Source organism: Phyllobates terribilis, unplaced genomic scaffold, assembly GCF_046119375.1.
Source record: "Phyllobates terribilis strain yellow unplaced genomic scaffold, ASM4611937v1 Scaffold_4__5_contigs__length_816908805, whole genome shotgun sequence".
NCBI classification, from domain to species: Eukaryota; Metazoa; Chordata; class Amphibia; order Anura; family Dendrobatidae; genus Phyllobates; species Phyllobates terribilis.
Genome location: NW_027362764.1, coordinates 189,826,872 through 189,853,756, shown reverse-complemented (window position 1 = coordinate 189,853,756; position 26,885 = coordinate 189,826,872). Strand labels below are relative to the sequence as shown.

Genomic DNA, 26,885 nt, shown 5'->3' with positions numbered 1-26,885 from the left:
TTATGCCATGAGAAGAACTGCACAGAACTACACTATGTACTGATAAGTGGTATTTCCTTATATCTGTGTAATGTTCGTATGTGATCACTAGTCTTTAATTTATCAAGACCCGCAGCTTTTCTATAAGGAGCCCCTTATACAGATATAGTTGTCGGCCAAACGATAGTCTTTGATGAGGCGCTCCTATATTCTTTACTCCTCTGTCAGCAGGTTACTTTGCAGAAAACAAAATGATTGACAGTCCGAAATTACACATGCCGGATGCTTATCTCCCTCAACATCATCTGTTGAGGCGAGACGGGAGGCCCCCATACACATTAGATGAAGACCATTCAATGGTCTTCAGCAAAATGGAGCCGGTGATGGCTAAATCGTGATGACGAGTTCCCTTTAAGGTTCTGTTCACATCAGTGATTTTGCCAATATGCACGCTTCGCTATTTTGTATGATAAAATGATGGACACCACAATGGAATCCAAATGGACTTCATTGTAGTCAGTAGGGATATTATATATTGTTAGTGTCTGTCGTGTGAAGGTTGTCTCTCATTTAGGTTGTTCTGCTCTTAGGACAGAAATGATTGACACAGATTTGTCTGAGTCTGAGGTGACCAATGCATATCTAAGAATTATGACAGTTTAATATGAGCACCCAGATTATCAATATCATATGATTGCAGAACCCCTTTAAGATAATTATGTCCAGTCATGTTTTGTCTTATGCTGCACACCACTATGATAACCCCTTTAAAGGGGTTTTCAGGGACTTTAACAATGATGGCCTATCCTTAGGATAGGTCATCAATGTCTGATTGGTGGAGCTGTGACACCTGGCACCCCACCGATCAGCTATTCTTAGTGTTGGAGGCAGCTAGAACTCCTCAGTTACGGAGCTGCACAGCTCCATCGACTGTATAGTACTGCACATCCGCCACCCATTCAAATCAATAGGGGGGGATGTGCAGTAACCGGACGTGGCCACTATTCCATCAACGGAGCTGTGCCGTGCAGATCTGTAACTGAGTAGTTTTGGCCACCGCTGGCACTGGATACAGCTGATCGGCGGGAGTGCCGGCTGTCACACCCCCACGGATCAGACATTGATGACCTATCCTGACGATAGGCCATTAACGATAAAGTCCAAGACAACACCGTTAACAACTACTGCTGTTAAATAATTCACAAGTGCAAGTTTTCCTTTTCCTCACTTCATTCACAGTCATCTCACGTTTAAAGTTTGCGAATTACTGTAGCTGCCATAAAAGTACTGTATGTGCAGAATAACCATCTGACAACCAACACTACAGACACCAGATCAGAAGACAATGAAACCTCATGGAGAAACAATAGGATTGAACTGCTGTGCAAGCCAATAATCTATGAATAACTAAGGGACATGAACAAAAAGAATTAAAGGGTAACTGTACTTAAAAGCAGCTTTTCCTAATAAGCTGTCCTGTGAGTGTTTTTGGCCATTATATAACCTGTATTCTGCATTTTCACCAGTTTTCCCCATTGTAAGTGTGGCACCCCAGGGGTCTGGTTTTCCACAGTAATGTAATGTTATGTCTGAGAGCAGGTGGGAGGTCCTTTGGTCAGGGATCCTGTGCATGCCACACCTCCTGCCCAGTCTGGGAAGGGGAAGAACTTCCCCTGTATAAACCCGGGGCTGAGGCAGGGAGAGTCAGACAAGGAGAGTGGAGACAAGAAGCAGCATAGGAAACAGCAGACTTACAAGGAGTCAGGGGCTGGCAGCTGCAGAGCTTGCCCTGACTAAGAAGATTCTTTACCGGACCCGGAGTCCGAGGCTGTGGGGACTAACTCCTACCCAGCAGCAGAATCCGTCAGGCAGGGGATTTCAGGTCCCCTGGCCCAGAAGCCCGAAGGCACGGTCACACGCGTGGGACCAGCACCGCCATCGTGGAGCGGAAGCCATTAGAAGGCCCCGAGTCACCGGCCATACGGGTGAGCACCACACGGTACACTCAGGGACGTGGGTTACTTACATCAGCTTCTAGCAAGGTAGCCAGAAGAGTACAGTCAGTTTGGGAGGCCTACAACTACGCCTGGCCAGGGGAGATCCCATCTGCTCAAAGACTGACCAGGCCCCGTTGGCTAGCAAGTACTCCGGGAGGGTCTGTCGTTGTTACCAGTAAAGACCCTGAACTACACCGTACCGTCTCTGAGTGGTTCCTGCTACCCCCATCATCCACGTCGGCTGCCCTGAGGCCATACCCCTCCCGTTGGGGGTTATACTATCACGCTGCACAATCCTACCACCGGCCTCAGCGGTCTGCCCTGCAGCAGCAGCTCCCTGGCTGCTCTCAACGGGTGGCGTAGTCATCAACTATTTACTACTAATAGACTGCCGTCTAGTTTGACTCCCTGGGCACGGACCGGGTCACCGCCACGAGACTACAACCCTCCACTGATCCGGCTCCGGGTAGGCTCCCGCGTGCGCAGCGCAGCGCAGCGCGACACAGGCCCAGGGGCGCGTCAACTTTGGCGTAGTCGGCAGGATTTCGTGCCCGCAACCACCGGGTACTGCGTGCCTGAAAAGCAAAGACTGTTCAAACTTACCAGTGGTGAAGATTCCCTCTATCCGTGGAGGTTTCCCGCCATCCGGCGCCATCTTCTACCTTCTTCCCGCCATCGGTGAAGTTTCCCGCCATCCGGCGCCATCTTCGGCCTTCTTCCCGCCATCCGTGGAGTTTTCCCGCCGTTGGACGCCATCTTGGGGACGCCGCACGGGAAGAAGAGGGGCGTGGACTCCGAAAGCGCGCGAGAACTGAAGCCCCGCCTCACGTCCGGACGTTGCGTAAGGTCCTGGAAGGAGCCCAGCAGACGCCGATGTCACAGGAGCGCGACGGAAGGTCCTCAACCATGACGATCCACTGCGGAGCCGCGGCCTACGGAAGAGGATCATCGCAAGGTAGGCCACGGTCCACTAGGGGGGAGGAAGATGTCGGATACGGAGGAGAGCTTCACTGCCCCAACCCCCGCCAGCGCTACCGCTGCTGCAGTTATGCCCTTCACCATGCCCTATATCCCGGGAGCAGCTTGGCTACCCCAGTACTCAGGGGAGTCACATACCCTGCATGACTTTAGAGAAAAGCTGGATAGCCTCTTCCAGGTGTACCCCCTCACAGAAGAGCAAAAAGTGAGCATCCTGGTGGCCCAACTAACCGGGGCAGCCAAAAGGGAAGTAAAATCCTGGCCACCTGGGAGGAAGACTGTCGCAGGGATACTAACCCGGCTGAAGGACACCTTTGATACCCGCACCTCAGCCGAGATTAAGCTTAGATTCTACGGGTGCAAGCAGCGAGCGCATGAGAGTATAAGGGACTATGCACTAAACCTACAAGAGGCCCTGAGGGCCATAAAGCAGACCGACCCTGATGGGGTGGGAAACGAGGACAGGCTGTTGACTGAACAATTTATAGAGGGTTTATATTGCAATGCCCACCGAACCCAGTTGCGGGCAATGGCCTTACAGGATCCCCATCTGGACTTTGCACAGTTCAAGGACAGAGCCATCCGGGTGCTCCGAGAACCGGCACCAGGTGGCGTTGTGACCCACAGACGCCCCACTACCACTTACTACCAGGAGGCGGCGCCCTTGTCAGCAGGGCCTGTGGGAGCTGATGCGCAGGCTTTGGACAATGACCCGGCTCCAGACCTACACCATCAGGTCCAAGAGCTAGCTAAGAGCGTTGCTGCGCTAACCCGAACTGTGCAGTCTTTACAGGTTTCCACCCCAGGGAAGATCCAGCTGGCATCCGGACCGGAGGACATCCCGTGGCGTCGACCAAGGAGGACCCCACCGGCCAGAGGAAGACCCAGTGACCGATACAGCGAGGACGGACGACCCATCTGCCGCCGCTGCAATCAACCCGGACATATGGAAAGGTACTGTTCTTTAAACGGGCACAACCTGGGGTAGAGGGCCAACCCCCAGGAAAAAGATCACCAGGCCCATCGAACTGGCGCGACAGATATGTGGGAGGACGTCCAGTCTTGCCTGTGGTACTGGATGGCATTCCCATGAGTGCCCTACTGGATACCGGGTCACAGGTCACCACCATCCCGTACGTGCTCTTCAAGCAGTACTGGAATGACTCGGATATTACCCACTACCCTGACGACGACTTGAGTATCATCGCCAGCAATGGCCAGCCCGTGCCACAGATCGGATTTAAGGAGGTGGCCCTCAAAATCGGTAGAGTCGAACTGGCCGCACAGGGACTGATCATTGTAGATATTGATAAACATGAGAGTCACCCAAAAATAACTCTAGGAACTAACTTAATTGAAAATTGTCTTGCAGAGGTGATTTTCCTTTTACAGCAGGTTGCCAAGAACGCCAGCTCCGGCGAGCAGCGGGTGCTCCAGAAAGAGATCCGGGCACTGATGCAACGGCAACAAGTGGAACTCTCCGGCGGTGAGATTGGTAGCGTAAGAATGTGTGACCCTTTTCCTATTGCCATGCCCCCAAAAAGTGAAATGATGATTTGGTGCCGGGCAGCTATTGGTCTGAGAGGAAGAGATTACCAGGCAATGGTAGAACCAGTTTACTCAGACAGTAGGCCCACCATTTTGACAGCACGGGGGGTGGTCAATGTACGCCATGGGAGGGTGCCCATTCGCATAATAAATATCGGGGAGAGGGAAGTGTACCTGCCCCGGTATGCCACGCTAGCCAAATTATATACCACTAATCAAAATTCTATACAATCTGTGGAACCCTTGCCTCCATCTCACCCGGAGGAAGGTAACGGCTCTAAGAAAGACATGGAGGACTGGTGTCAGCAACTACATTTGGGTACTGATTCCACTCCCTCACATCAGAAACAAGGAGTCTATCGGGTGGTTCAAGAGTATGAGAGAGTGTTTAGTAAACACCCGTTAGACTTCGGGCGAGTCAAGGGGGTAGAACACCGCATCCCCACGGGAGATCATCCTCCCATAAAAGAGAGGTATCGACCCGTACCCCCTGCACATTACCAACACGCCAAGGGGATGCTTAGAGACATGAAGGAGGCTGGGGTAATCAGGGATAGCTGTAGCCCCTGGGCAGCCCCACTAGTTTTAGTCAAAAAGAAAGACAACACCATGAGGATGTGTGTAGATTACCGGAAAATCAACCGTATCACACACAAGGATGCGTACCCCTTACCAAGGATAGAGGAGTCATTGGCTGCTTTAAGATCTGCTAACTTCTTCTCTACCTTGGATCTCACTAGCGGGTACTGGCAGGTTCCTGTAGCAGAGGCGGACCGGGAGAAGACCGCATTCACCACCCCGATGGGACTTAGCAAGTTCACCTGCATGCCGTTCGGACTCTGCAACGCCCCAGGAACCTTCCAACGATTAATGGAGTGCTGTCTGGGCCACAGAAACTTCGAGACGGTCCTGTTGTACCTGGACGATGTCATCGTATACTCCAAAACTTATGAGGACCACCTGAAACACCTGGCGGAGGTGTTCGAAGCTCTGGCGAGTTACGGCCTAAAGGTGAAACCCTCCAAGTGTCACCTCCTGAAACCAAAGGTGCAATACCTGGGACACGTGGTGAGCGCTGACGGAGTGGCTCCCGACCCCGATAAGATCACCGCAATTAAGGGATGGCCAAGCCCCTCCAGCGTAAAAGAAGTGCGGCAGTTCCTAGGGTTGGTAGGCTACTACCGAAGGTTTATTCCCGGTTTCACCAAAAAGGCAGCGCCTATGCAGGACCTCCTGATAGGCCAGTCCCAGAAGGCCAAGAACCAGAAGCCGCCCTTCAAATGGGAAGAGCTAGAAGAAGAGTCCTTCCGCCAGCTGAAGATGGCCCTCACGGGGGATGAAATCTTGGCGTACCCAGACTATAGCCAGCCCTTCATCCTCTACACCGACGCCAGTAACATCGGGCTAGGAGCCGTACTGTCCCAGATTCAGCAGGGGAGAGAACGAGTGATCTCCTATGCCAGCCGAAAACTGCGACCCACCGAAAGGAACCCCGAGAATTAGAGCTCATTTAAGCTAGAGTTCCTGGCCGTGGTATGGGCAGTCACCGAGCGCTTTAGGCATTACCTCGCTTCTTCCCGGTTCACCGTATACACGGATAACAACCCGTTGATACACCTGGACACGGCAAGACTCGGTGCCCTGGAGCAGAGGTGGATGGCCCGTCTGTCCAACTACGAGTTCACAATCAAATACCGGGCAGGACGCTCCAATACTAACGCGGATGCCCTGTCCAGGATGCCCAACCTGCCGGACGAAGGAGAAGATCCGGAGGGACTGGAAGAAGTTGAACTCCCTGCGTTCCACCGTCATGGGACTATCCAGTATTCCCACCGGGTAAGGGGTAAACAGGCTGCTACGTTGAACCCCTTACCCCACTACAACTGGGCGGAAACGCAAGACAGCGACCCTGCCGTCCGACTGGTGAAGGAGATGCTGACTCGGCCGGAGGCTCGACTTGAACCAGACGCTCCGGAGGAAGCCAAACAACTATGGGCGGAGAAGAGTCGACTATTCCTTTACAAGGGGAAGTTGTGCCGCAGAATGGTCAACTCCCGGACGCATGAACTACTCTGGCAAGTAGTGGTGCCACGAAGAGACGCAGCCATGGTGATGGAGGCATACCACGACGGAGCTGGACACTTCGGGTGGAAAAAGCTGGAGTTCCTGCTGCGCGAGCGGTTCCACTGGGTAGGCATGAGGGGAACCATCGAGAAGTGGTGCAGAGACTGTGGCCCGTGCAATCTGAGAAGGAAGGACCGGGCCAGCCAGAAGACTCCCCTGCAGTCCATCGTCACCCGGCAACCGTTGGAACTGGTAGCCTTGGATCATGTAAAACTGACCCCAAGCAGAAGTGGCTACGTCTACGCGTTAACCATCGTGGATCATTACTCCCGGTTCTTGGTTGTCGTCCCCGTCAAGGACTTAACGGCTCAAACAGCAGCTAGAGCCTTCCAGCAGCACTTCTGCCGTCCACACGGGTACCCGGACCAAGTGCTGACGGACCAGGGACCTGCCTTTGAAGCGGAGGTCTTCCAGGAATTCTGCAATCTGTATGGCTGCCGGAAGATAAGGACGACACCCTACCATCCGCAAACTAATGGACTTTGTGAAAAAATGAACCAGGTGGTAATGGATCTTCTAAAAACATTGCCCCTGGAAGAACGCAGTCTGTGGCCTGAGAAGTTGCCCGATCTGGTGGACCTATACAACCACATCCCGGTAGGTTCCACCAACTGTACCCCGGCTTACCTAATGAGGGCGAGACCTGGTAAGTTACCTGTTGACCTGGAAATGGGAGTCCTGACACCTGAGGACACTTCACCAGAAACAGACTGGGACACAGAGAGGCAGCAGCAGTACCGGAGAGTACAAGAGAGCGTGGAGCGAAGTATCTGTCAGGCTAGGGAAAGACAAGAGAAGACTTACAACCAGTATGCTCCCGCTGTTCCCCTGGTACCCGGAGAGCAGGTCTTGAAGAGGAAAAGACGGCTCCACAAGTTGGATGACCAGTGGGAGGAGGACCCGTACACCGTACTGCCCTCAAGCCACGAGAACCCGAAGGTCTGTACCATCAGTAAAGACGGAGGGGAAACCACAGCCATTGTATCCCGGGACCACCTGAAGAAGTGTCCCGAACAACTGAGGAACCCTGAAGAGGAACAAGAAGACCATCGACCCGTGGGAGAAAGGGAAGATATGGTTAGTACCGTGCTCGGGGACTTCCCTCGGTCTTGGACTCAAGTCAATGGTGCAGTTGTGGTACCCGTACTCACCTTCCTCCAACCATCATTCCAAGAACCTACGGAGCAACGGGTAGAGCTGGAAGAACAGCCGGTCCAGGAGGCAGAAGACTCCACACGAGTAGAACAGGAGAATCAACCCTCTGCTTATAGTGAGCCTGCCGTACCCCTAGTGAGACAAAGAGCCGGTAGACAGCTGCCCAGTTTACCCTTGACAGCTCCTACACCCTGTAGTTCAGGGCCAGACAGTCAGCTCCGTAGGTCCACTAGGGCCACTAGAGGCCAGTTACCCGTACGCTGGAGAATTTGAAGTGTAAAAATAGTTTTATTTATGTTTATCTGTGTATTGTTGCTTGTGTATAATTTTGTGTTTCCAGTTGTTTTTAGGAAACCTTGGTGGATTTACCGGGAATCCTTGTATATAGTTGGAGCGTAACCCAGGATGGACTAGAGACTGTTAAGGACTCGGGGTAGGACAGACCCCTACCTGGTTACGTCTCCCTGTGTTGGTGAAATGGACACCTTTGCTTTTCTTCAAAGACTGCACCCGGTTGCGGACACGCCGTAACCATCTTATGTGTTTTTCTTATTGTGTTGTTATTGTTATACTTTGTTATGTTTTTCTAAATGTGTTTAGTCCCGGAGTACTAAATTTCACTAGGGGGGAATGTGGCACCCCAGGGGTCTGGTTTTCCACAGTAATGTAATGTTATGTCTGAGAGCAGGTGGGAGGTCCTTTGGTCAGGGATCCTGTGCATGCCACACCTCCTGCCCAGTCTGGGGAGGGGAAGAACTTCCCCTGTATAAACCCGGGGCTGAGGCAGGGAGAGTCAGACAAGGAGAGTGGAGACAAGAAGCAGCATAGGAAACAGCAGACTTACAAGGAGTCAGGGGCTGGCAGCTGCAGAGCTTGCCCTGACTAAGAAGATTCTTTACCGGACCCGGAGTCCGAGGCTGTGGGGACTAACTCCTACCCAGCAGCAGAATCCGTCAGGCAGGGGATTTCAGGTCCCCTGGCCCAGAAGCCCGAAGGCACGGTCACACGCGTGGGACCAGCACCGCCATCGTGGAGCGGAAGCCATTAGAAGGCCCCGAGTCACCGGCCATACGGGTGAGCACCACACGGTACACTCAGGGACGTGGGTTACTTACATCAGCTTCTAGCAAGGTAGCCAGAAGAGTACAGTCAGTTTGGGAGGCCTACAACTACGCCTGGCCAGGGGAGATCCCATCTGCTCAAAGACTGACCAGGCCCCGTTTGCTAGCAAGTACTCCGGGAGGGTCTGTCGTTGTTACCAGTAAAGACCCTGAACTACACCGTACCGTCTCTGAGTGGTTCCTGCTACCCCCATCATCCACGTCGGCTGCCCTGAGGCCATACCCCTCCCGTTGGGGGTTATACTATCACGCTGCACAATCCTACCACCGGCCTCAGCGGTCTGCCCTGCAGCAGCAGCTCCCTGGCTGCTCTCAACGGGTGGCGTAGTCATCAACTATTTACTACTAATAGACTGCCGTCTAGTTTGACTCCCTGGGCACGGACCGGGTCACCGCCACGAGACTACAACCCTCCACTGATCCGGCTCCGGGTAGGCTCCCGCGTGCGCAGCGCAGCGCGACACAGGCCCAGGGGCGCGTCATAAGGTCTAAATTTTAGGCTAAATTTGTGTGTTACCACATACATCCGTGTGAAAAAACAATAACTTTTTTTCTCAGGTGTCATCCTAGCCACAACAGTTTTTTCTCATCTGTTTTTTTTTTATTCAGATAAACAGTCTGAACTTTTTTTTATCCATTGGCCAAATTCACACATCCATGTGCCATGTCCAAGTGCTGGCTAATATTTTGTCGGACAGCACTCAGATCCAAAGGGTAGAATGGATGGATTCACACATCTGTTAAAATCAAGGATCCGAGAGTGATCCTGGTCCTCACTCCTCTTCTGCTCCCCTTTCCATAGAGTATCATGTATCATGTAACCTGACAACTCACCTTATGCAAAGTTTATTAAAACTACAGTTCCCATTAATCCCTTCACCACCTTGCGATTTTCCCTTTTTACCCTTTTGTTTTTTGCTCCCCTTCTTTCCATAACTTTTTTATTTTTCAATATGCCGGATGAGGGCTTGCTTTTTGCGGGACGCGATATATTTATGAATGGCACAACTGATTTTTACCATATACTGGAAAACGGGAAAAAAGTGCGGTGAAATTATAAAAAAAGGGCAATTTCACAATTATATTTTGGGTTTTTTATTTACACTATGCTAAAACTGACCTGCCATTATGATCCCCAGGTCAGTACGAGTATGCAGATACTAAACACATAAAAGGTGCTTTTTTAAGTGGTGAAAAAAAAATCGGAAATTTGTAAGAAAAAACAATTTGCTTATGTCGCCATTTTTTGAGACCTGTAGCGTCTCCATTTTCCATGATCTGGGATTGGGTGAGGGACTATTTTTTGCTGTCATTTTTATTGATACCATTTTGGGGTAGATACGATGTTTTGATCGCCCATTACTGCATTTTATTGCAATGTTGCGGTGGCCAAAAAATTTTAATTCAGGTGTTTCGATTTTTTTCTCTTTACGCCGTTTACCGATCTGATTCATTCGTTTTATATTCTGATCGGACATTTCTGAACACAGCGATGCCAAATATGTGTATTTTTTTTTATTGTTTATTTTCAATGGTGCAAAATGGGGGTGATTTGAACTTTTGTGTTTTTTTTATTTTATTTTATTTTTTTACTTTTTACTGGCTTCAATAGTCCTCTTAGGATACTTGAAGCTGCGATCATCCAATCGCTTGTGCTCTACATATCAGGGCTTCAGCACAGCTATGTGTAGCAGAAATCATAGTCTCCTATGAACGCTGGCCACAGGCCGGCATTCATAGGAGATTCACAATTGACAAGCACGGGGGTCTTCTGCAGATCCCCGCTGTCCCAGCAATCACATGACGGGGCGCCAGTGGACGGTACTTGTAACACGCTTCCGGCTGGCGTGTGTTAAATGCCGCTGTCAGGGATTAATTGCGGCATTTAACTGGTTAAACAGCCACGGGTGGATCTCGGATGTTAGAGGCACATGACAATGGATCAGATCAGCTGTCATGTGCAGGGAAAGATGCGGGCTCAGCGCCGGAGCCCGCATCAAAGGCAGGTACACGACAGATGATGTACCTATACGTCCAGGGTCGTAAAGGAGTTAAAATATGATGACCAGGAATACTCTTAATGGTTGAAAGCCTTTCTGAGCAAGTTAACTATATGTGCCTGTCCTAGCAACATAAAATATAACTGTTCCTTATATAAGCAGAAGCACATAATGAATGCCAGAACACATTGTACCAACAGTATGCGTGTAAACATTTGCATGTTTGAGTATGCATTTTTATATAATGAAAACAGCTTTTAATGGCTGCAAAAGCTACATTACAATAACATCTAAAAATCCCAAAGTAACGAGCATATGGAACAACATATTGTAAGTGGCTGCAGGAGGGTGTAAAAATAAATAGTTTCCAAAAAGAAGAAAACAGAACAGGCTGTTTTCAGTGCAATTATTAATTATAACGTTGATGCATTTAATAAATCGCTTCACAAAATCCTATCATCCCTGTCAAAAACAAAGGCATTCATTCCAATGTCGCATCACACAGACGTACTAAGCTCAGTAGACATGTACCAAAAAGGCTGCGTTCACTGACATCACACTGGCCAATGTTTGTCAAAGTACATTACGCATCAGTGATTTCAGAGTAATAAATCAGAGCAGGCGCTAGTTTCATCAATAGATGAGACGGTGCTTTTTTTAATGGCAAGCAGCTCCTCAATGCGGACATGTGCATGAAGCTGCTTGCAGACCCAGTTTTGTCCTCAATTTGGGGCTACGACTGGTTCAAGAATAAAAATGTTTGAGCTCAGTCTGATGGTGACAATTTAAGGGGGTTTCCAGGTTACACATACAATTCTGCAGTCCCTCTAACTGCAGATTGTAGAGTCCTGAGAGTATGCAGTTTGGACAGTGTCAGGAATCTGCTCTTTTGCGGTCATTATGCGATTTGCATACTTATGGTCACTAGCTGACTAGCAGTTTTTCTTGCTTCACTCAATGTTCTATTGAGAGAAGCACATGAGCTGCTAGTTGGCATGTGACTGCAATTCTAAAAATCAAGCACTTGTGATTAAGTGACAACTGCTCAAGTTGGCAAAAGAGTTTTTAATCTGTAGTCAAATAGGGGGACCACAGAAATGTATTTGCTGCCTGGAATAACCCTTTAAATCCTTGGAAGGCGTTCCAGTGGACAAATAAAATCATGCCCAGCACTCCCTATCCTAGCCGACAATATAAGCAAACTTCTCAACATTTGAAATTCTTTAATTTTTAATCCTTGCACATAAAAGTTCCCAAAAACTCTTGATTGTTGAACATTTGCATAAACCAGTCTATCTGAGGTCAGTTTCATGGTATAATCCAGGGTAGAACTGCACAGTTGGAGGGTATGATATAATTTTTCTTCTTTTCAAATTTTTTTCTTAGTAGAAAATTGGTAGTAAAAGATAGATACCCTATAAAGCAGAGGTCTCAAACACGCAGTCCGAGGGCCGCATGCGGCCCTTCAGGCTGCTTCATGCGGCCCGCAGGCACCTTAGACCCCAATCGCAGCCCAGTGCGCTTTAGTTCAGTGTATTGCCGCGCAGAGACCAGCTCTTTGCACAGCAATACCAATGCTGCGCTTTAGTTCAGTGTATTGCCACGCATAGACCGGCTTTCTGCACAGCAATACCAATGCCAGCCTATCAGAGGCCAGCAGCTGACATTTGCGTCCTAGCGCAGCGGCGTATGACGTCACTGCCATGCGCAGGCTGGCATTGGTATTGCTGTGCAGAAAGCCGGTCTATGAGTGGCAATACACTGAACTAAAGCGCAGCTGTCGGCAGCTCCTGAACTGGGCCACGATCGTCAAGGGATCTATGGTGCCTGTGGCCCACATATGTAGAAAGGACGCCGAGGGAACGGAGGACAGGTGAGAAGAGTCTTTTTTTTCCTCTTATATGTGTATGTGAAGAAACGGCACAGGGGACATTCCTCCAACATGGGGACCAGGATGGGGACCTTCCTCCAACATGGGGACCTTCCTCCAACATGGGGACCAGGATGGGAAACTTCCTCCAACATGGGGACCTTCCTCCAACTTGGGGACCAGGATGGGGACATCCCTCCAACATGGGGACATTCCTTCAACATGGGGAACTTCCCACAAGATGGGGACCGTCCCACAAGATGGGGACCAGGATGGGGACATTCCTCCAACATGGGGACCAGGATGGGGACATTCCTCCAACATGGGGACATTCCTCCAACATGGGGACCAGGATGGGGACATTCCTCCAACATGGGGACCAGGATAGGGTCATTCCTCCAACATGGGGACCTTCCTACAATATGGGGACCAGGATGGGGTCCTTCCTACAAGATGGGGACCAGAATAGGGACCTTCCTACAAGATGGGGACCAGAATGGGGACCTTCCTACAAGATGGGGACCAGGATGGGAACATTCCTACAATATGGGGACCAGGATGTGGACATTCCTACAATATGGGGACATTCCTACAATATGGGGACCAGGATGGGGGACATTCCTACAATATGGGGACCAGGATGGGGGACATTACTACAAGATGCGGACCAGGATGGGGGACATTACTACAAGAGGGGGACATTCCTACAAGATGGGGACAAGTATGGGGATATTCCTACATGATGGGGACATTACAACAAGATGAGGACATGTCTACAATATGGGGGCCAGTATGGGACATTACGACAAGATGGGGCCCAGGATGGGAGACATTACGACAAGATGGGGACCAGTATGGAAGTATGGAATATTACGACAACATGGGGACAAATATGGGGGACATTACAAGATGTAGACCAGGATGGGACACATTACTACAAGATGTTTGCCAGAAAAACTTCAAAATAAAGCATGAAAAAAATATTTTGCCACTAAAAATGCTGCTTTATATGCAAAACTAAAGTAAACCAAAAAAGTGCACGTTTTTTATCGCCACATCCATAACGACCCAAGCTATAAAAAATAAAACAGCAAAAATGTTCAAAAGGAGTATAGAAAAAAAATGGTATCACTAAAAATGTCACTTTGTCCTGCAAAGAATGCGGCCCCCCAAATTAATTTTTTTTTCAGTTTGCGGCCCATATACACAGCTGAGTTTGAGACCCCTGCTATAAAGGGTTATTCCTAGAATTGGATTATTTTTCACAAAGCACAGTAAATGCATACTAATTGTTAATATACAGACTAAGGCCAATATAAAGGTTTTTTCTTGTACCTTTGTGTCTTTTTTCATTTTTATCTGCTCCTTGGTGCATACAACTTCACAAAGTAGAATGGAGGCTCCTATTTTGATATGCTAAAACTACAGAAATTGCTTCTGCAGACCAGTTCCCACTCTCCTGTGTGCCCCTGATCTGTCTCACCTCTATGAGTTATCATACGGCCAATCTCTAGAATTCACCTTATACTTCTGTGCACTGGCTGCTCCTGTACAGTACCCTGCTGGGCCGGTTATCTTCTGCCATCTAGTATAGTATAGCAGCAGTGTAGCTTATCATTAGCTGGTTCTAGCACAGCTCAACTGAGCTGCACTACTCCACAATGGCAGTACAGACTTGTGTTTGTTGCTTGCAGACAGATCAGTGATGTGAAACAGCAAATGCTGCTCTATTGATGTAGGTCATAAGATAATCATCTGCCATATGCATCAATAGAGCCTCTATACACAGAGCCCCATACTGCAATATATATTTCCTCTCAGAATCCTGTAAACAGCTTATCCTATATCTCCTTTCTGTCCCCTCTATACACAGCCCATCCTGCAGTACAGACGTGGGCCAAATTGTTAGTACCCTTCTGTTAAAGTATGAAAAACCCACAATGGTCACCAAAATAACTTGAAACTGAGAACAGTAATTTTCCATTTATATTTACTGTGTATCAACCAGTGAAAATCAGACATTGCTTTTGAATTGTGGTTCAATAGAAAAAAAAACCCTAATGAAAATGGCCTGAACACAAATGATGGTACTCCTAGAAAAGATTGAAAATAATTTGATGATAGTGATATGTTAAAGAAAGGTATGTCCTATAATTAGCAAAACAAGTGCAGTCAGTCTGCCATTTTAGGAGGGTGAAAAGTATTCACTGTGCTGTTTGGTATCATTAGGTGTACCACATTGAGCATGGGCAAAGAAAGGTAAGGAGAGAGTTGTCTCAGGAGATTAGAAAGAAAATAATAGATAAACATGTTAAAGGTAAAGGCCATTTACAGCTTGCTGTTCCTCTTACTACAGTTACACATATTATTCAGAAGTAATAATACGAATGGCAGCCAAATAGCCCAGAACAACTTCCAAAGAGATTAGAAGTGAACTCCAAGGTCAAGGTACATCAGTGTCAGAGTGCACCATCCATCGCTGTCTTAGGAGTAGGCCAAAATACCTGTGGACAGGTGCAGAAGTCGCATTGAGAGGTACAGAAATAATTTGCTTCCAGTCATTTTTGTCCAGGCTATTTTCATTACACTAGTTTATTTTTAAACATTTTTCCTGTTGAACCACTATCAAAAAGCAACTTCTGATTTTCATTAGTTGATATTCAGTGACTTTGAATTGAAAATTACTTTTGTCAGTTTCAAGTTTGACCATTGTGGATTTTTCTCACTTTAACAAAAGGCTACCAATAATTGTGTCCAAGTCTGTATATCACTCCTTTCTTTCCCCTATATATACATCCCATCCTGTAGTATATATTTCCTTTATGTCACCTGTATACAGCCCATTCTGCAGTGATTTACCAGAACACAGGCACTGCTGCTGCCTCCTGGTATGAGCTCTGCACTGTAATGAAGGACATTTGGCTACTTTTTGCAAGTAGGAGCTCTGTTCTAGATGCAGTATAACCATGCTGGGAGAATGTACTGTGCAGGTTTTACCATGGTTCTTCTAACTACATAATGGTTTCAATGGCAACAGAAGGTTAAATAGATTGGCACAAGTGAATTAATATATCTATACATTATTAAAAAACTACATTGTAATTTTGGGAATACTCTTTTAGGCTCTAATGAGAATGGTGGTATAGGGTTCATCTTGGACCCTAAATGAAATTTTGTAACTGAGCAGAATTAAAGGATATAATGAAAATAAATTTATATTGTAATTATAAATACATTATCTTTAATTCAGTTCCATTTGTTCTTTGGGGGGATTCCAAGACCAAATCAAAAGCTTCTAACAGTGTCTCCCCTTTTAGTGAATTCTCCTAGCAGTCCATGTGATAAATAGATGGATAACAATTCATCTGAATGACTGCCATATGATACTATTGTTTCCCTATAGATGCCTTTCCCATATAAAAAGGGGTTTGTCTATGCTGGTGATTGGGCTACATTTAGGCTATCCTCAAGCCTATTTTAATTACTTTTAAATTGAATATAATTCAAAAATCTCAATTCCTATTTGTGTGACAACTATATTAATAGTCAACTAAACTGATGCAGACAATTTACTACAATTCAGAGTCTGTGAATGAATATAATAGTATCTTGCAGTTTTCCAACATTGTTATCCTTGGTTGGATTAAATGCAAATACATTAAGCAAATTTGGATTACATTGCAAATATGTCATGTTAAAATGCAATTTTGCAACCCTCCATGGAAAAATAACTTCTTTTTAAATGATAGAACTGATGGCTTTCGTCCTCTAAAATAAAATATATTGAACATTAATGGCAGCATAGAGTATGCGTTGTGGCTGGCTTTCTTTACAGTGAATGTTAAAAGAAATGAAACGTTAAATCTAAATAATTTCCGAACTGTGATATAAAGGTAAAATCGCATTCTTTGATTCTATTAATGGATTATGAATCAAAAGACATTGTATTATATGCTGCAGGCACATACGCTGGAAAAATCATTGCCCTTAATAAATCAAAGTGAGCGCTTGGCTAATCTGCTTACCAAACAGTTCTAAAAGTCACCTAATGTTCTCTCAGACTTATCTTCAATGCAAAAGTGATATCATTATTTAGGAAAACGACATTTTCTCCACTTCTAACTAAGCATACAATACCAGCCTATAGTCTCAATGACTAATATTTTTCAGTTTCTCAAAGAAGTTTCCAAGCTTATTGAATCCAATGCAAAAACCATCAGGTTTGTGCTAACACAAAAGAAAAATACAGATTATACATGAATGATGTTTAGAAGACAAAAGCAATGAGTTGTGTCCTAGTTACCATTGTGTTATACGACTGTGGAGCTCTTCTGTACAATTAAGAAACTCACTAATGAAGGCTCAAAATGCAGGAGAGCAATAACAGACCCTAATAAACATCTGATGACAATCATAATATAATGATGATGATGAGGAGAAGAGATGTCCTAATCTGAAGGCGGTAATGGGATGAAACTACTTAGAACACATTGAGTGTTTGGTCATTCAAGTAAGATTCAATGAGGATAAAACGTATGCATCACAGTGTTAATAATCTGCATGCACCATATATCCTCGGGAGAGTAAAAGACTGGAAGAGTCACAGCAAGATAAGGATCTGGATGTACTTATAGCACAAAGAGTAAAAACAGCAGGGAATGTGAATGAGCTGTAAAATTACCTTCTGTATCCAAATAGACAGACTTGTGAGTCACGGACAATGTATTGCTTTACAAAGCATAAGTGCGTCCTCATCTGGGAAATGCAGTTCAATTCTGGCCAACAAAACTGATAAGAGGCATGTAGTATTCAGTAAAAAGGAAACATTAATTTAGTCCTGAGAAAAGATGACTAATGAGAACATGATAAATTTGCACAAACTCCAGAAGGTAAACTATGTTATAAAAATAGTTCTGCATTACGTGCGGTCATTCGGTTTAAAGAGAACCTATCAGCACGATGTTGTAATGTAAAGACATGGCTGTAATGGCGCTGTAATACTGATTACATTGATCCCTTTGGTGAAGAAATCCACTTTGTTATTCTTCTTTAATTACTACTTGAAGTTTTCTGCTAATTAGTTTTCACTGCACAGGGGCCGGACTGTACACTGACTCTTCTCCATGTCTGTGATTCCCCAGCCCCTCCGCCTGACTCAGGTCTGTGATTCCCCGGTTCCCCCGCCTGTGATTCCCTGGCCCCTTCCGACTGCCTCCGGCCTGTGACTTCCCAGCTCTTCCACCTGCGATTCCCCGCCCCTCGCCTGCCTCCGGTCTGTGATTGTCTGGTCCCGCCGCCTGCCTTCGGTCTGTGATTCCCCGGTCCCTCCACCTGCCTCCGGTCTGTCATTCCCTGCCTCCTAAGCCAGCCTCTGGTCTGTGAATCCCCAGTTCCCCAGCCTGCCTCCGGTCTGTGATTCCCCAGCCCCCTCCGTCGGCCTCTGGCCTGTTGTTCCCTGCCCACTCCATCTGCCTCCGGTCTGATTCCCCAGCCCCACCATCTGCCTCCGGTCTGTGATTCCCTGGCCCCTCCGCCTACCTCTGGTCTGTGAATCGTCAGTTCCCCAGCTTGCATTCGGTCTGTGATTCCCCAGCCCCCTCCGCCTGCCTCCAGCCTGTTGTTCCCTGGCCCCTCCACCTGCCTCCGGTCTGTGATTCCCTGGTCCCTCCGCCTGCCTCCGGTCTGTGATTACCCGGCCCCTCTGCCTGCCTCCGGCCTATGATTCCCCGGCCCTCTAGAAAATGTAAATATGCACTGCAAGTAGTACCACCCATAAGCCGCTTTCACACGTTCAGTATCTGGTCAGTATTGTACATCAATATTTGTAAGCCAAAATCAGAAGTAGAAGAATCGGAGGAAAAATATAACAGAAACATGTCACCACTTCTGTATTTATCACTCACTCCTGATTTCAGCTTGAAAATACTGAAGTACAGTACTGACCAATGTGGTAGGACGACTCGCTCGGCCACTTCCGGAAGTAGACTCAGGAACCCGGGTTTTCTTTGCAGGCTTTATTAACAGCATAAAGCTTTGCACTCCAGAAAAATAAACACAGCCTTACTTGGCAAAACAACAAAACAAAAAAGATAAACTGTAGTATACTCCATATATGTGTGCGCGGTTCGCCCACACAGGTTATGTTCCGCCTTCAGCTCCCTCCTGAACTATGGCTGTCCAGTCTGGAGACCTTGCCTCTCCAAACACAACACAGAGAAAGAAAAAACAGGACTGAACATTTAAACGTTGCTCAGCCACACTCTGAGGTGGAGGTATGGGGAATTACTACCCTCCCATCTCTATGTCATTCCTCTAAAATCACGCCCTTTAAGTGAGTTAACCCTCCAGCATATAACATGCTGGCAGAAAGTTTATTGGCTTCAGTTCACACAGGCTAGCAACCTGTGTGACACATACCTCCCCTCATAAATCATACCAGTGATTCTGTCACACCAAATACTGAAAGTGTGAACATGACTGTGAGGAGCTGGCCCCTTACTAAAGACTTTTTCCAGCACGGAGCACAGGTTCCGTCAATATTATTATTATTATGTTTTAGTAGTGATTTACTTGTTATGCTTTATAAAGTTCAGCTTGCTCGTCAGTATGTGTACTAATTTCACTTGTAAAGTGTTCAGCTTCAAGAATCAATGTTTCCATTCAGTGACAGTAAGCAGAGGAAGACATGCTGGCTGGAACTTATGTATACATAAGGCCTGACAAGAGATTGTCAAAGGTAAATGGAAATTCTGATAATCTCAGTAATATCTCAGGGGCCTTAAATCATTGTTTTAACAGCCACTAGTCCCATTGTGTGAATGGGAACAGTAGACACAGAGGAGCCGTCATGACAGGGAGTCTCACATGCAGGCCCAAGTGATGGGTTCGACCCGAGAAATATCTTTGGGGGGGGAGGGAGAGAGCAGTTCTGCCCAGGGGGCTGATCCCAGTGAAGGAGAAAAGAAGCCACATGTTTAGTGGGGAGTTGTGTGGAAGGACATCGAAGGAATAGGATTGAGATGAGGACCTGGAAGGATAGATAAACATGCTACCATATTGGAATCTGTCGTTTGGATTTAAACTTTCTTAAAGGATTGTTGTTACTGGATACCTGTGTTTCCATTGTTTTACTTGTCATATGGAGGATCAGGGATTGTGACTACAGACTATACTGGCACAAAGGCAGTGAAACTACTGTCCCGGGAAGGGGATCTTGTGGACTGAGACAATTGTATTTTGGATATTAACCTGGAATTGCAATATTACTATTGATGTTAGGAATAAAATATTGTTGCATCGTTACCCTGCCTAGGTAATTATTAACACCCACAATCTCAGATCTTTACAATGGCCTAAAGATGAAGTTTCATTAAATGATCTCTTTCCATATTTTCTATTAAAGTATATGAACATCATAGAAAGTAGCCAATACAGAGTCACAGCATGGCCAGATGGCCAAGGGCAGCATGGTGGCTCAGTAGTTTGCACTGCAGCCTTGCAGCACTGGGGTCCTGGGTTCAAATCCCACCAAGGATAACATCTGCAAGGAGTTTGTATGTTCTACCCGTGTTTGCGTGGGTTTCCTCTGGGTTCTCCGGTTTCCTCCCACATTCCAAAGACATACTGATAGGGAATGTAGATTGTGAGCCCAATGGGGACAGTGTCTATGTCTGTAAAGTGCTGTGGAATTAATGGCAGTATATAAGTGAGCAAAATAAATAAATAAAAAATGTGGTTTCCTGGCAATAACAACTGATCACAAGAATGAATTCTATTTAGCAGGTCATCTACATGAAAGAAACCATTTAACAAGTTAATAATAAAGACAAGAAAATATTTTTGGAATGTAACAGCTTAATGGAAATCCAAACTATTTATGAATTCTGCACTATATGGTCCATCTCCTCATTAAATTATACATTCCCCGCAGATATTACAAAAATATCGCAGTAGTGTATTATACTAAATATTAACAAGCTGTAAATATTCATATATCCTCATGTATAAATGATAGAAACAAACTACCGTAGTCATTTCTATACAGCTTGGGCAGGCTGTCAGAAGCGCACTTTTTGCAAGGCGTATGTAATGGGCAATGGCCTGAAAGACGTACTGGGAATAAAAAGTGTTTATGAATGCACCTTAAGTATACATTAACCCCTTTACAGCCTGGGACGTATTGGTACGCACCAGGCTGTAACCCCCGGTTCAGCGCGGGCTCCGGCGCTGAGCCCACACTGAACCGTGCACATGTCAGCTGATTATTACAGCTGACATGTGCCCGCAACAGCCGCGGGTGGAATCGCAATCCACCCGCGGCTGTTAACATGTTAAATGCCGCTGTCAATCTCTGACAGCGGCATTTAACATCGCCACGCCGGAAGCGCGTCACTTACCCCGCCCCGGAAGCGCGTCACTTACCCCGCCCATCGATGAACCCGTCACGTGATCGAGGGTCACTGATGGGTGGGCATGACAACCCAGGGTCTGCAGCAGACTCCAGTGGTTGTCATAAGCTGATCTCTATGAGCGCCACCTAGTGGTCGGCGCTCATAGCACAGGAGCATTTCTGCTACATAGAGGTGATCTGCTGGGAACAAGGGGAGCAAAAAACGAAAATACAAAAATGGAAAATCCCAGAGTTGCGAAAGGGTTAAATGGGTTAGTTGTCCACTAATTTGGTAGGGATGACTTTTCCTTACACCATGTTCACACGTTCAGCATTTGGTCTTTATTTTACATCAGTATTCGTAAGCCAAAACCAGGAGAGGGTGAAAGTGAAGAAGTGACGTGTTTCTATTATACTTTTCCTTTGATTGTTCCACTCCTGATTTTGGCTTACACATACTGAGGAAAAATACTGACCGTGTCCAAAGGATAGGTCATAAATATCAGACTGTTGGGATCTGACACCTTGAACCCCAAACCAATTAGCAGTTATCAAGTCCGGCAGCCGCCAGAAATAAGTGTACAGGATTTTACAGTGTTCAGGCTCCCACTGATCGGATATTTATGACCCATCCAAATGAAAAGTCATTAATATCAAAGTAGTGGACAACCTACTGTATATCCTGAACTAAATTAGTTGCATCACCTCCTAAACACACATTACTAATCCAAAGTGTATGCACGGCTTGTGAAATCAGATGTACATTTTAGAAAGTTGCTAAATATGTCATTACTTAAAGGGAACCTGTCACGTCATTTCAAGCATCTTAACTGTCCCCAGTGCGTTGTTAGTGATGCAATGTGCATCACTAACACGTTATTTTCATTAAAAAAGGCAGACTAATAATGTGCAAAAAGCACTTTATATAGTTATATCGTACCTGCTCGTTTAGTCATAGGGGTGTGCTTTATTTTCTGTTCAGTCACAGGCGTCGACGTCCACTCAGTTTGATTGATTTCCCTGGTTGCGCCGACATTACTAGAATCCCACGCTTGAGCAGTGTGGTGCTTGCGCAGTGTGGAGCTTGGAGCCAGCCACGCTTGCACAGTTCCGAGCAGGAAGCCGTTCATGCGCTGTGACACATCCACGCTACACATTGCACAAGCACAGCTCCAAGCGCCACACTGCACAAGCACAGCTCCAAGCGCCACACTGCACAAGCACAGCTCCAAGCGCCACACTGCACAAGCACAGCTCCAAGCGCCACACTGCACAAGCACAGCTCCAAGCGCCACACTGCACAAGCACAGCTCCAAGCGCCACACTGCACAAGCACAGCTCCAAGCGCCACACCGCACAAGCACAGCTCCAAGCGCCACACCGCACAAGCACAGCTCCAAGAGCCACACTGCACAAGCACAGCTCCAAGAGCCACACTGCACAAGCACAGCTCTAAGCGCCACACTGCACAAACGCAGGATTTTAGTGACGTCAGCGCAACCAGGGAAATAAAACTGAGTTGGCTGCAACGCCAGTGACTGAACAGAAAATAAAGCACACCCCTATGACTAAACGAGCAGGTAGGATATAACTATATAAAGTGCTTTTTGGACATCACAGCAACGTTTTTAATGAAACGGTTTAATGGGTTGATGAAAATTCTTTCAAATCCAATGACTGATGCTAATGTTTTCTTATGCCTTTATTTAAAAAATATACTTCTATTTTTAACCATCACGTATGGATTGTGCACGTGAAATTACATACAAGTGAGATGAACAAGAAAAATCTATTGTAGCCAAAAATGTACACAATATTATATCAAAAAAATTATTGAACATTCATTCTGCAACTTTATTGGAAATTAATTCCTGCTGATTTTCCTTTTCTCTTCAAATCTGCTTCTCTTGATACCTTTTCTCTTATAAAAAGACTGGGGATCTTCTCTGTGAAGCATCCAGCAGTAGTCCCCATCATGTTCACGTTCCATCTACCTTGGTATCGTCGTTCCATCTACTTGATATCCTGATGAAATCTCTCTCCTTGCTCTTCGCTAACAGCACCAAGGTTTCAGGAAAGTAGTCCAAATGAGAATGTGAAAAATGTAACTTCAAATTCATCAGACAACGCAAGGCTTTGAAAGCTTTCGCATGTTTCCATGATGGACTTACATTTTGGATCTTTGTTGTTACCTAGAAATTTCTTCACGACTTTAAAAGAATCCCAAGTCTTTTTCTCAACAGCTTTCATTTTGTTTTGAACACGTCATCATCCTTCATGAGTTTCTGAATATAAGGACCCACAAAAATGCCTTCCTTTAGCTTTGCTTCAGACAGTCTCTGAAACTTGGTGAACAGGTACTTAAAAGTCTCTCCATCTTTAGTTAGAGCTTTCACAAACTGCTTCATCAGTCCAAGCGTAATGTGGATTGGTGGCAGGAAAACTATAGTGGGATCAACTAAACTTCCTGCAATTATGTTCTTGAGTCCAGGTTGCAAAGATGTTCTCGTTCGTCAACCTTTTTGGCTCTAGTGATAAGTCCTATCCCAACTGTCCCATTCCCACAAAAAGCATGGGTACTTTGTGTATCCTCCTCGCGGCCCAAGGAGCAAAGAGAGAACTTTCAGATTACCACATATTGACCATCCTTGATCCTTGTAGTTAAGTTTCTTGAGATTAAAATGTAAATTCTCAGAGCTTTCCTTTAAGTGCACAGAATGCCCTACAGGCACTGAAGCATACTTGCTGCCATTGTGCAGTAGCACAGCTTTCAAACTTTTTTTTGATGAATCAATAAAGAGTCTCCTCTCGCTCACATTGTACTCAATGTTACATTTTTCAATCAGCCCAGCAACATCACTGCAATACACTAGAGCACAGTCTTGAGAAAAGTGTGGAAGGAATTCCTTTTCTCTGCTTCTGTACCATGAAAAACAGGTTCTTTCCCTTGAGGGTGGGTTCCCACGTTCAGGATTTGCTGCGGTTTTGACGCTGAGTATTTATGCAGCGTCAAAACTGCAGCGGCCAGATGTTACAGCATAGTTGATGGGATTTGTAGAAATCCTATGTCCACTGTAGGTCTCTGTGCACCTGCGGATCACCCACGGAAACTGACATGCAGCTTGTCTTTCAGATCGGCAGCATGTCAATTTCTCTTGCGGGTACGCAAGTGGATTTTCCCCATAGACTTGCATCAAAGAGGAAAATCCGCATGAGAAAATAAAAGAATGTGTGTCCGCTCATTTGCATAATGAGGGAGGAAGTGGTGCGAATGTTATGCAGCGTCGGGGCCCCAGCAGGTCCTGATCGTGAGAACGTACCCTTAGTCTAGAGCCTAAAAGCTCTGCACAATCTTTAGGAAGGTCCAAGTCCTTGACTAAATCATTTAATTCGAGCTGTGAAAAAAGCTATGGCTCGATGGGACTAGCATAAAAGTCTTCATCAGAATCCTGCTCTTCATGTTCTGAATCAGGTGTATCTTCAAGTTTCTCTGGAGGTGAAGGGACAGGTTTTCCTAAACCATGAGGCACAGTGCGGATCGCTGACGGGAGGTCCGGGTATATAATTTCCTTATTTTTAAGGTTGAATCCCTCCACATACAAAAGTAGCAGTCATCACTATGACTTTGCAGTTCCCTTCAGATCTTGGGAACGCCAAAAGGGAATCTTTCTTTCTTCCCTTTAGAAAGCGGTCATAGTTCCGCTACAGAAACAGAACACAGAAAATCCAGCATCCGCAGGAAAAATAGTTAAGCATATTTAAAACATGACTTTAGTCACAACCATTAAACAAGGAGGTGGATATAAAAACACAGGGAAAATATACACAGATCTACGCGTTTCAAGCTTTAAGCGCTATTAGTCCTTACAGGATAATAGACTTGTGTCGTCCAATATCCTTATATATTTTCTCTGTGATTTTATCTCTCTTTCCTTTTTTAATGGTCATGAATAAAGTTATGTTTCAAGTATACTTAACTTCTTTTTCTGTGGATGCTGGATTTTCTTCATTTCTGCTACATTTTCCACCCAGAAGTCAATCTGGAGTTCCTGTGCCCAGCACCCTAATCAAGGCATTTTATGCACTTGGTGAGCCGATATATCGTTTTTTTCTTTTTCACAAACAGAACACACTACATGTGGAGCCCACGACTTGTCCTGATCACCTAGTTTTACACCAAAGTACACACAATACACTTTTCTAATGATGTTCATAATGTTCCTTCGTTCTTTCCTTACTACAAAACAACCGCAAATGTAGCAAAAGTTGTTGAGTGAATTACGACACCCCCTTGTAGCCATTATGATCACGTTGTTAGAAGCTTAATCCACCACAAACATTAAATACTGAAAGGAATCATGGTAAGCACACCACCACACTCTTAACTCTGTGTAAAAGAAAGTCTGTTTTTGCTCCCCATAGCAACCAATCACAGTGCAGCTTTCCTTTCTTATACTGCTCGGGTAAAATGAAAGCTGTGCTCTGACTGGTTGCTGTGGACACCATCACACTCTTTGGAAGCTGGGTTTAGAAAATCTTCTCTGCCCACAGCAGCCAATCGCAGCACAGCGTCCATTAATTTCTCACCAATCTAATGACACCAAAATCATTCACCAAAGGTCACGCAAAGAATGCAAAGAGGTCAAAGTATGGTGTAAGAAAAAGTCTATGGAGTCAGTGTGTGTGAAAAACCTGTACTTGAAGGTATCTTTTCATATTTGCTGGAGGTAGGAGTTGGGTAAGGCTGAGTGCCATAGGCTGGTAGGAGGTGATGTTCGGTGGGGGTAGGAGTTGGGTGTGGCTGCAGGCCCCAGGCTGGTAGGAGGTGATGTTCGGTGGAGGTAGGAGTTGGGTGAGGCTGCAGGCCCCAGGCTGGTAGGAGGAGATGTTCGGTGGAGGTAGGAGTTGGGTGAGGCTGAGGACCCCAAGCTGGTAGGAGGTGATGTTCAGTGGAGGTAGGAGTTGGGTGAGGCTGAGGACCCCAAGCTGGTAGGAGGTGATGTTCGGTGGAGGTAGGAGTTGGGTGAGGCTGCAGGCCCCAGGCTGGTAGGAGGTGATGTTCGGTGGAGGTAGGAGTTGGGTGAGGCTGAGGACACCAAGCTGGTAGGAGGTGATGTTCAGTGGAGGTAGGAGTTGGGTGAGACTGAGGACCCCAAGCTGGTAGGAGGTGATGTTCAGTGGAGGTAGGAGTTGGGTGAGGCTGCAGGCCCCAGGCTGGTAGGAGGTGATGTTCGGTGGAGGTAGGAGTTGGGTGTGGCTGCAGGCCCCAGGCTGGTAGGAGGTGATGTTCAGTGGAGGTAGGAGTTGGGTGAGGCTGCAGGCCCCAGGCTGGTAGGAGGTGATGTTCGGTGGAGGTAGTAGTTGGGTGAGGCTGATGACCCCAAGCTGGTAGGAGGTGATGTTCGGTGGAGGTAGTAGTTGGGTGAGGCTGAGGGCCCCAGGCTGGTAGGAGATGCTGTTCGGTGGAGGTAGGAGTTGGTGAGGCTGCAGGCCCCAGGCTGGTAGGAGGTGATGTTCGGTGGAGGTAGGAGTTGGGTGAGGCTGAGGACCCCAAGCTGGTAGGAGGTGATGTTCAGTGGAAGTAGGAGTTGGGTGAGGCTGAGGGCCCCAGGCTGGTAGGAGATGCTGTTCGGCAATTCGTGGTCTCCGCTAACATTTTTTGAAAGCTCGGAGCCCCGCACTTTTCATACTTTTCAAAGTGGTGGACTTTGGGAAAATGGGCAC

General features: G+C 46.5%; 1 protein-coding gene across 12 annotated transcripts in view; it reads right to left on the bottom strand.

Annotated features, from left to right (window-relative positions):
• The window catches only part of RARB (retinoic acid receptor beta), an 832,092-nt gene that overhangs the window by 559,829 nt on the left and 245,378 nt on the right, over positions 1–26,885 (bottom strand). The window contains exon 1 of one of the 12 annotated variants that reach the window (XM_073677996.1): positions 17,454–17,562. The exons of the other annotated variants lie outside the window; for them this stretch is intronic. The gene's annotated coding sequence lies outside the window, so the exon portion shown is untranslated. Of the gene's footprint in view, positions 1–17,453; positions 17,563–26,885 lie in introns of those variants that run through there. 12 annotated transcript variants of the gene reach the window in all.